The 9843-nt window shown below is 34.6% G+C and overlaps 1 protein-coding gene across 5 annotated transcripts in view; it reads right to left on the bottom strand.

Moving 5' to 3' along the window:
- CACNA2D3 (calcium voltage-gated channel auxiliary subunit alpha2delta 3) overlaps positions 1 to 9843 on the bottom strand; it is a 478462-nt gene that overhangs the window by 80637 nt on the left and 387982 nt on the right. The window lies entirely within an intron of this gene.

Genomic DNA, 9843 nt, shown 5'->3' with positions numbered 1-9843 from the left:
GACAACCTAAAATAAGCACGCTTGCATTCAAACTGCAGATCCTAAGATGAAAGCTAACAAACCTCTGACCTCCAGAGAGAGATTTCACCTACAGTGTTTCTAATAGGCTCAGATACAGCAATGCAGTTTCCATCACAAATAAGTTCACACTTCTGATGTCTCCGAGCAAAGGAAAAACAAGAACTGACTTCATATTTCCTAGTCAGGAATAACCAGAACATCTTCCTAGTCCCTAAAAAAGAGTCTTATCAACAAAACCCTTTCAGGCTTTCGTTTCTGTAAGACAGAAAAAAAAAAAAAAAAAAAAAAAACCCAAAACGTGAGGAGGAGGCAATGAAGGTCACAACAACATTTAAAGAAACTTTTTCCAAGTCACATTTAAGATGTTTTGGGGATTTTCATACACACATAAGGCTGTAAATTGATACGGAGTTCTGCCAAAAAGCAGTCTTTCATATTTCCATTAGTTCACTCTGCTATGGGAGCAAGGCAAGCCAATCCATGAAAATCTGATTTATACTTTCTAACTTGCTGTTTGCTAAAGAAAGGTGGGGGGGACACCAACAAAAATCCCAGCAAAAAGTCCCAGAGAAATTTTTCATTTAAGGTTTATAAGACTATATATAATATTTACAAATGTGTTTGCAATTAACAAATTCCAGTCACTTATGATGATAAGCTAATAGTAGACATTCAATAGAGAAGAGTATTGATTCAATTGCTTAAATTAATAAATGCAAATTTTTTTTTTTTCAGTAGAGGAAACAGAACATTTGACTACTGAAAAAGAGATAAAAGGCACAATTTATTGCGCATAACAATTATTGACTACAACAAGTAAAAGACTGGATCTAGGGATTCCCCACAGAACTGCCCTTAATTTATAAAGCTTAGCAATGGACATCTGCCACTGAAATAAGTTGTCTGCACAGATTTATTTTTCAGATAAAGGTTCCTGAGAAAGCTTTGTTGTTTTTCCAGCAATCTCATGAGAGGTATTATAATGAGCACAGTATTTTTTTTCTAATCTCTGTGAAAAACACTCTTACCCCCAAAGTCAGCAAAATATCAGGACACACTACTCTGCAAGGTATTTGCAAAGACAGAGAAAGTACACATATTGTTGTACTCCTGTCTTTCATATAAAGGCTCACCATATTACTTAGTTTTCAGAAAAAGAGGCTTTCTAAAATTTCAATTTAGAACAGAGATTAAAAAGTACAATATGCCAATGTTCTTTACAGAAAATGCCTTTAGTACCTATCTTGAAAGAAACAAAGCTTAAAATGAAACATACTTTCTTGCCATATGTATCTTTCCATCCAGAGCTTGCAAAAAGTCAATCAAAATTCAGCTTCATTATTCCCTAGTAACACAACATCCAAACAAAATCAGGATCCCTCTTGTTGAAGATCGAAGTAGAACTTTTAGTGACATTATACATAGCTTATCTATCATTAATAACATTAACAAAAAAATACCAACTGTTGGCTACTAATAATCATCTATCTTTGCTGGCCAGAAGACAAAGACACAGGGGCTTTAGTTAAGCATCCAGAAAGTATGCCTACTTTTACAACTTTGATCTTTGAACATGGCTGAAAGTGGCATAGTAATAATAATCATAAGAGAGTCTTGGCACTTTCTGGGTTTATATTACCTGAAACATGACTGTATGCTCCCCAGATGAGACGGGCAGCAACATCCATCATCTGGATGTGGCAGTAAGCCCACAACCAGCGAGAAGGAGTAGGAATTAGAAACCCGTAATAAACAAACCAACAACTACGTATTTCATAACTATCTCCAATGAAAGCTGCGGTTGCTCCCTTTTACTGATTACAGAGGGATCCTCCAATGGTTTAGGGCTATGTACACTATATGTTGAACTTTTTGCATAAGGCTGCCATCCTCATTTCAAGACACAACAGGCACATGAGAACACACTGTTAACATTTGGAAACATAGCCTACTGGGGGAAAAATAAATTAGTTAATCCACAGTACTTAAACTGGTATTAATGTCTTCATATACTACGTAATTGCAGCTTCATACTTGCACAGCATTATTTGACGTTTTCAAAAAGACCTGACAGTTTATCTGCTGCCTTGTTCTGCAATCAGGGATTTATTTTGCCAGCAGCAGAATTATTTGGCAAAATGCCCCTAGAATCTGATTGCTATTAGATCACAAGGATCTTCTTCCTACCCAAATTACATAGTACTAAAACCCAACCAACCAACCAAAAAATCCCAACAGCAAAGCAGAAGTGCAGAAGCAAAGAGCAGAATGCTCTATGCAATTTACTATACATGTTAATACTATAGATGTTGGGATACTGTTCTAATTCACCCGTCAGAGCCCCAGATTCTCTGAGAACAAGTGGTGAGGAAAGCCCAAGAAGTAGATAAAGAGGGGTTAAATTCTCAAGCCAACACTAGCAGAGAACTATCTTAAAAGCCCTGTTATTCAATTATTCCACACACTAATTCTGTATGGTAAAATGAATTGAGAACAAATACAAATGAATACAAATGTGTGAATGGTTGTGAATACGCCATCTAACTTCAGATTCCCTGTTCAGTCAATGGAGAGAGGCAGGATTTTACCCCATGTTCTGAAGCATTCTGTGGAGGAGCTTACCCCTCCCCATGCATTACCTATAAACTATGTTTCCTAAGTCATGGCTCCTAACCTGAGTCTGTTAGTCGTTTAACGTTAGACTGTACAAATACACATTTCAATTTTCCTGAAACTGAAAACATTAGTCTATATACTAATATTAGATTTATGAATACAAAGATAATATTCAAAATGAACAAGAAACTCTGGAAAAACATAAACTAGTGGTTTTCCACCAACGCATGAAAAGCATTTTGAGGGATTTACTAAATGCTACTGCTGAATATAATCTTCTGTGGCTTATAATGTGGAGTAAAGATTAAGTAAATCACTGTCTTGCCTGACAAGGAAAACATCTATTTTAAAACACTTCAAAATTTGGTTGGTGTGTCAGTATGATGACATATTCATTTTCCCTTAGGCCTTCATAATAAAATGCAATTTTATAGATGGCATCATAAATTTTAAGGACTGTGCATGACAGTGACATTTGCTTGAATGTTTTTAATAATATAGTAATACGAAAGCAATACAAGTGAGAAAAAAAAGGAAAAAAAAAGTATAAGCAGTACAGAGCAGATATATTTACTCTATGTGCTATTGTAACAATAGCAGATTTAACTATTTGTGAAACATTTACAATATCTGTCACTCCTAGAAATATCAGTAGTTCAAACTACTTTTGATTAAATTATTGGTAATCACTTTTTCAAAGCATGTTCTAGAATCTTGTTCAAAGAGAAGTGCATGCAGACTCCATTTGAATTCACTCACCCCACCCACCCCCGAATGAAGTTGCATACATACAATTATTAACACACAAAAAAAAAGAAAAAAAAAAGGAAAATAGGGGATGAAGAACATAATTTTTGTGTTGCAATGGCATTTATTTTCAGATACAATGTGCACATTTTCCTCCATGAAATTATAAAAGAATCTTCCTTACTTAGAGCCTAGATCACCAGAAGCCTCAGTTACTGGAAAACTGGTATATTCACAAATTTTCCTTTCAAATTGCTGTTCTGTAGAGGCTGATTCGAACAGGAAGATTAAAAGACTGAAGTATGACCAGCCTCAATAAGACAGATTTGTATTTTAAAAGTAATATGAGATATTGGATCTTTCCTGTTTTCAAGGCACAGTTTGAAATATCTTAAACAGCAGGATCATCAGGGTCACTTTCCTCTGGCCAGAATAGAGGCATTCAATATTGCATGCTGTTTTTAACAAATTAGTGATTAAATGAAATCTTTACCATATCTTCTTTAGTTTATGAATGGGAAACAAAAAGGAGAACCTAAATCTTCAAATTGTGTCATTCAAAGTACCTAAGGGCTTTTAGCATCTCGACTAGGAATATTTAACAAGGAATAACTGAATTTATTGTTATACTAATGTTTGTCCTTAAAATCATATAAAAAGGAGAACAATGAAGGTGATGGATGAGGACACTTGTAAAAAAAAAAATATCTCTAACCAGGGTTTGGAGAAAAAAAACTTGAACTTGTATATGGGCTGCTTATAAAAATAAAGGATCAACTTTGAAAAGTTAAATACTGGAAAGGGAAAAGATCCTGGCTTTACTTGGGACAGTTTGTTTGCCGGTATAAAACATAATATTCCTTGTTTGCATAATAAATATTTTTGGTAAAAGCATTTAAAATCAAACTGTTAGGGAATAGAAGAGGGGTAGGCTGCCTTTCCTTCAGATTCACTAACACCTCCTACATCTGACTACAAAGGCCTGCTTATTATATTTTAAATATATATTTTAGTGAATATTTAAATGTAAATAATACATACATGAAATAACACTTAACCGTGATCTACATCTACTATGGACTTAAATGCACCTGCCATGCATTTAAGGACAGATTCCCTGGAACCTTCCATGTCACATACCTATATGAAGACAAGACACAATGTAAAGATAAGAATCATGAGTGGTAGAAAGTATCTCCTATTTTCTTTTCAGCTTTTACTGCTTGGCAGCAGAAAATAATGGCTGTGAGAAAAATTTGGCCATCCTTAATGATTCTGAAATTAACAGTAAATCTATTCTCTTGAAAGGACTACATACGAAGTATAACTATTATTCAACATGTCCATGAATGGCAGAATCTGACCCTTATGGGTCTAGTATTCTCACAAGAGCTATAGACTTTTTGGTAACCTTTGCCGCAGAAGATTCTGAGAGTGGCTGATCTTCAGGCCATCTGTATGAGGAATGCTTAATACACGGAAGAAAAACAAAAACACTAATCAAGAAGCTTGCAACTGTGAAGAAAAACAGGGTTCCTTCTGCACTCATTTTTCCTCTTCTGTCCAAACAGGAATTACTGCAATCGTTCTTTTTATGTAGCTTCAGCAGAAAAGAATGAGTCAGGATAGATTCACAGAGCTATGGCAACGCTTGAATGCACATCCCAGGCAATCATTCTTCTTTGATAGAAAATGACTGTAAAGATGCCTGTACATAAGAACAACACAGATTTCTTTTCTTTCCAGAATTACGTTAAGAGAAATCTTCAGATTACTGGAGTACTTTCATTTCTCTCTAATTTAGCCACACTGAGCTTCCATTAATCTACTATTCCAGTTAAGTTGACATAGAGCAATGAGGGCTTGCTTCTTTTCAGAAACTACAGGTCTGACTGTATTGGTAAAGCTTTTTATGTTTTTAAAATGAACAAATTAAAATATTACTTGATTTTGATTGAGAGACCATAAAAAAGCGTGTGTGCAGGGAGGAATCACTTAGTGTTTTCTATGTCCTAATTTCAACTTTGATAAAGAGGAAGTCCAATACAAAACTGATCATATATAAAGTATTTTGGTAGAAAACAAATATGAAACCCCTTTAGATATTCCTTCGTCGTACTTTGGTATCATAGAAACAAAACTCCTTTGCAATTCTACATTTTTATCGATAGGTGGCAAAAGTAATAAAAAACCCCACCTGTTTTTCCTATCTAGTTATTATATCTAGTTATATCTAATAATTTTAAACCATTTTCTGCTGCAACCTTTCCACCGTGGAAAGAACATGCTGATGACATTCAAACTAGGTTTCAGAGTAGTACCATCTTTTTATATGCTCATTTTTCAAATCTATGTACTTAGGTCCTTTGCAACTGACAGCATGGCCATTTGTTAAAATGACAGGACTGTGATATACAGACACTCAGTAATCTTATTAATCTTTAAGAAGACTCATGTTCACATGGTATCATACTGCTGTTCTCTGTCTTGCAATACTAGAAATGCAGGCACATTTCACGGTCTTTCTGTGACAAATGTGCATACCTCTTTGCGACATGGACCTGGTTTCAGAGAAAGATAAAACTTTTTTTTTTTTTTTTTTTTTTTTACTGTGAGGGTGGTCAAACCCTGGAAGAGGTTTCCCAGAGAGGGTGCGGCCTCTCCATCTGTGGAGACATTCAAGATCTGACTGGACCTCTAGCTCAAGTTTCTGCTCAAGATCTAGTCCACTGGGATTGGACTAGATGATCTCAAGAGGTCAATTCCAACCTCAACCATTTATGTATATAACTAGTCTGCACAAAAACAGGCACAAAAGAATTAAGGAAAATTTGTACTTAATTTCAGAATTTTTAAGCAGCCTTACATTAAACAAAAATGGACTATTTCTCCTCATCTTCAAACTCTAAATTTCAAATGACTATGAGACTAAACACTGTGCCTGTGTATGATTTAATCCTTCATTCTTCTGACTAGGTGTCCAGAGCTTTTTACTAAGCACTGCTATGGACTTTTTCAATGAGGCCTGAAAATCGAGGTTCTCCTTGCTCTATGAAGAAAAGTTAAGAGAACTTGACAATTTTCATCAGACATTTTCTTCAGTGTTCTTTAATAAATTTTTGCCCTAAGAAGATTATGTCAGTTCTGTTATCTTTAATTAAACATCCCAAGGGGCTAATTTTCATGTTTTCTGTGAACAGCAATGGCCTCTTTCAACACAAAGGGCTTTTAAGGTCCTATATTGTACTGTAGCTTTTGAGCTAAAAAGCATCTAATAGGGAAGTACATCTATGAAGGTTCATGTATTCTCTCAACTCTCTCAAAATCTCAAGAGAGAAACATTTTTTATTTTTTAGAGCCTGCTTTGCTCCATGACAACTTTCATTTGCTTGCTTCTGTCCCCATCTCTTGCCCAGAACTGTCTAGGTGAGCAATATCTTTGAAAATTTATTTTAACAAATTCAGAAGGATGAAACCCTTACATTTCCCCCAAAAATGGAAATAAAAAGAAACATGTGCATAACATATACAAACCCTATGCCACATTTATCCAGATGCCCATATATTCACTACTTGAAGGTAGAGATTCAAATAAAGGACCTGAAGTGAGTTCACTTGTCATGCAGTATCAAAGAATACAAGACTATAATGCTGAATTCTATCAACAGTTAGTGTGAAATGTACTGCCTTTCACGTGAGCATCAGAAGAGATAATTCAGTCTTAATTTGCCTCATTTTTAATAGCTAGATTACTACCTAAATTCAGATATCCTATATTGACTGGCTTCATCCTCGTCACCAAAATGAATACTGCTCTTACATGAACCTCATGGAATTTCAAGACTAGGGTGATTCTACAATTGTTAGACCATGTTGAGAAAAATAAAAAAAATAAAATTCTACCATCATTTTTCTCCTTCACATTGTAATATGGACAGTTTGAAAAAACCTAACATTTCAATGTAAACTTGATATAGGAGACATGGTCATAGAGAACACCAAAACAAAGCAATTTTGAGCATAAATGTATTTAAATCTAAAAACCCCCTGCATTCAGTACTATTTCCCTTTCTCTCCTGTGAATAAATTGAACTTGGTATAAACAGTAATAAATATGATGCTACTACACTTATATATTAAAGACTTATCGCCTTCTTACACACTTTCTATAGAAAATTGCATTCATTTAAGTAAAAAAAAATCACAATCTCAATTGAAAGAGGAAGGAGGGATTTTAAAAACAAATTACATGTTTTTTTGCCAATAAGCAAACACATTTTGACAGTGAACTGGTATTAGCAGGTACAGATAGTGAAACAGCAGCAGTGACAGTCAATTTCTCTAGTAAGAGTCTGGAGACTCATTGATTTTAGGATTTTCTGCCTATATTAAAGAGTTGAGTCTTCCCTACTTGCAATAAGCCTTAGCAGATTTGCATTTGAAGTCTGTTATAACTGATATTTTTCCACAAAAACAGAATAAAAAAAAAAGTTATACAAAGAAAATAGAAGAGACTGCAGATTTTGTAGAAAAAGTTGGTTTTGTTCCTTTTTTCCCCCTTGTGGGCAGGTCTAACTCAGGTTTCCATTTTATAGTAATGTTCTAGTTTCTCTCTGCCAGTTTTAAACTCATGTAGCGATCTGTAATAAACAACATTCTGGCTTTATTTTCAGTCAAATCCCTCTAGGGAACAGAGTGATTTTACATGAAATGTGCATCCCATCCTGCTGCTTTCTGTAATTCACTCAGACCAAATGGGGATGAGGAATACTTACTTCACACAAATTAAAATGAGACATTTTGGCCAAATTTAAACTTTGATGTAGGTATTTGAAAATGTTACCCATAATCCTACTTTAGTCTCCCAAGTCTGCCTAATAAAAACTGCAAACTTTTCCCTTTTAACACTGCTCCAGTTTCTGCCTTCAAATCCATTTTGCTTAAAACAGAATATTGTCAACCTTATAATAAAACCTAAAAATTGAACTAGATGCTGGGTACTTTGTTGAAAGTTTTCTGATGGAAAAAGTAGGACTGACAAGTTGTATTTATGATCTCCAACTTAAAGAGGACAAGAATAATGCATATACTTGTTTCCTCTCTGAATGGCTGTAGCTGGCTGAGTGATGCTTTCACGGAAAATGGTTTGTACAGATCCAAAGAAGCCACCCACCACCCCCCCCCAAAAAAAACCAAAAAACCAAACCAAAACCAAACAACCTGAAAGCATGCAACCTCTTGTGAGGGAAGGGAAAAATTATTCAAAGCAAATTCTTAAAAATGCTTCATGCTGAAAAAAATATCTAGCACACAGTTTCTAAAGTTTACAGAAATAAAAGTAAAAAACCACTGATGTGCTTCAGAATGTAAACACACTGCTCATATTTTTCATGGCATTATGCATTTACAGGTATCATGGAAATCTTTTACATGCTTTGGTATTAAAAAGATTTGAGGACCCTGTCTTTATTTTAGATTGAAAGTATGGGACCCAAGTAGTTTTGAATGTTCAATATTAAACATAATTATTTGGGAAATGGAAGCAATATCTGCCTCTCTCTTTTACAATTACTACAAAAAAACCACCAAAGCTTGTTGACACAGTATTAGAGTTCGTTATATGCAATACCTCCTCGAAGTCAACACTAAAGTGCAAACACTAATGAGAAAAGAATAAATTTTAGGATGCCTATTAACCCTACACATTTTACAGATGATGGTAAACTGCACGATGAGCCTTTTGCTAACTCCAAACAATGGAGCATTCTAGAAATAACACATCAACCTTCTTCACTGTACAGTGAAATGTCTTAATTACATCTTCAGCAATTTGCAGATATCTGCACTGACATTAGTTTATAAATGCTCATTCATGCTTTAAGAAGAGTTTGAAGTCATAATTAGGATTTCCTGTTACATTATGGAAGAGTTCAATAAGTTGTGAAGAACGTTTTCACGCAAACTGGAATCAGAAGGGTGCTTTCCTACTGACCTTATAAAATCTATTATCAGTGGATATATTCTGTGTTTGAGGAAACAGATTAGAGATTTCTCAATTATCTGGCACATTCTTGCTCTTTCAGGATTGTATTCACTGTATCTTACTGCATTTTAAATCATACTTTAAATATGAGAAAAATAGGATGGTTCTTGTTTTGTATGGTAGGTACCTAATTTTCCCTGAGATAAGAGAGCTCAGTTTCTGGCATAATAAACCATAAGACTTCTCTAAATTAATTCCTTTGTCAAGACAGTAACCATTGGGAACTAGACAAAACTGTTCAGAAAAGCATCTGAACTTCAGTGAGGAACATCCAACAATTTAAAAATTAATTACTCTCATTTTTAAATCTGTATGGTTTATCTGTAGTTGTCAAACTTCACCTTCTAGTCTTTAGGTACTGTTATACTCTTGGCTGACAGACTGTAGAGCTTTGTTATTCAATTTATATGCTCTGA

This window comes from Harpia harpyja, chromosome Z (assembly GCF_026419915.1).
Source record: "Harpia harpyja isolate bHarHar1 chromosome Z, bHarHar1 primary haplotype, whole genome shotgun sequence".
In the NCBI taxonomy this organism is placed as follows: Eukaryota; Metazoa; Chordata; class Aves; order Accipitriformes; family Accipitridae; genus Harpia; species Harpia harpyja.
The sequence above is the reverse complement of the archived record's forward strand: the minus strand, read 5'-3'. Positions and strand labels throughout refer to the sequence as shown.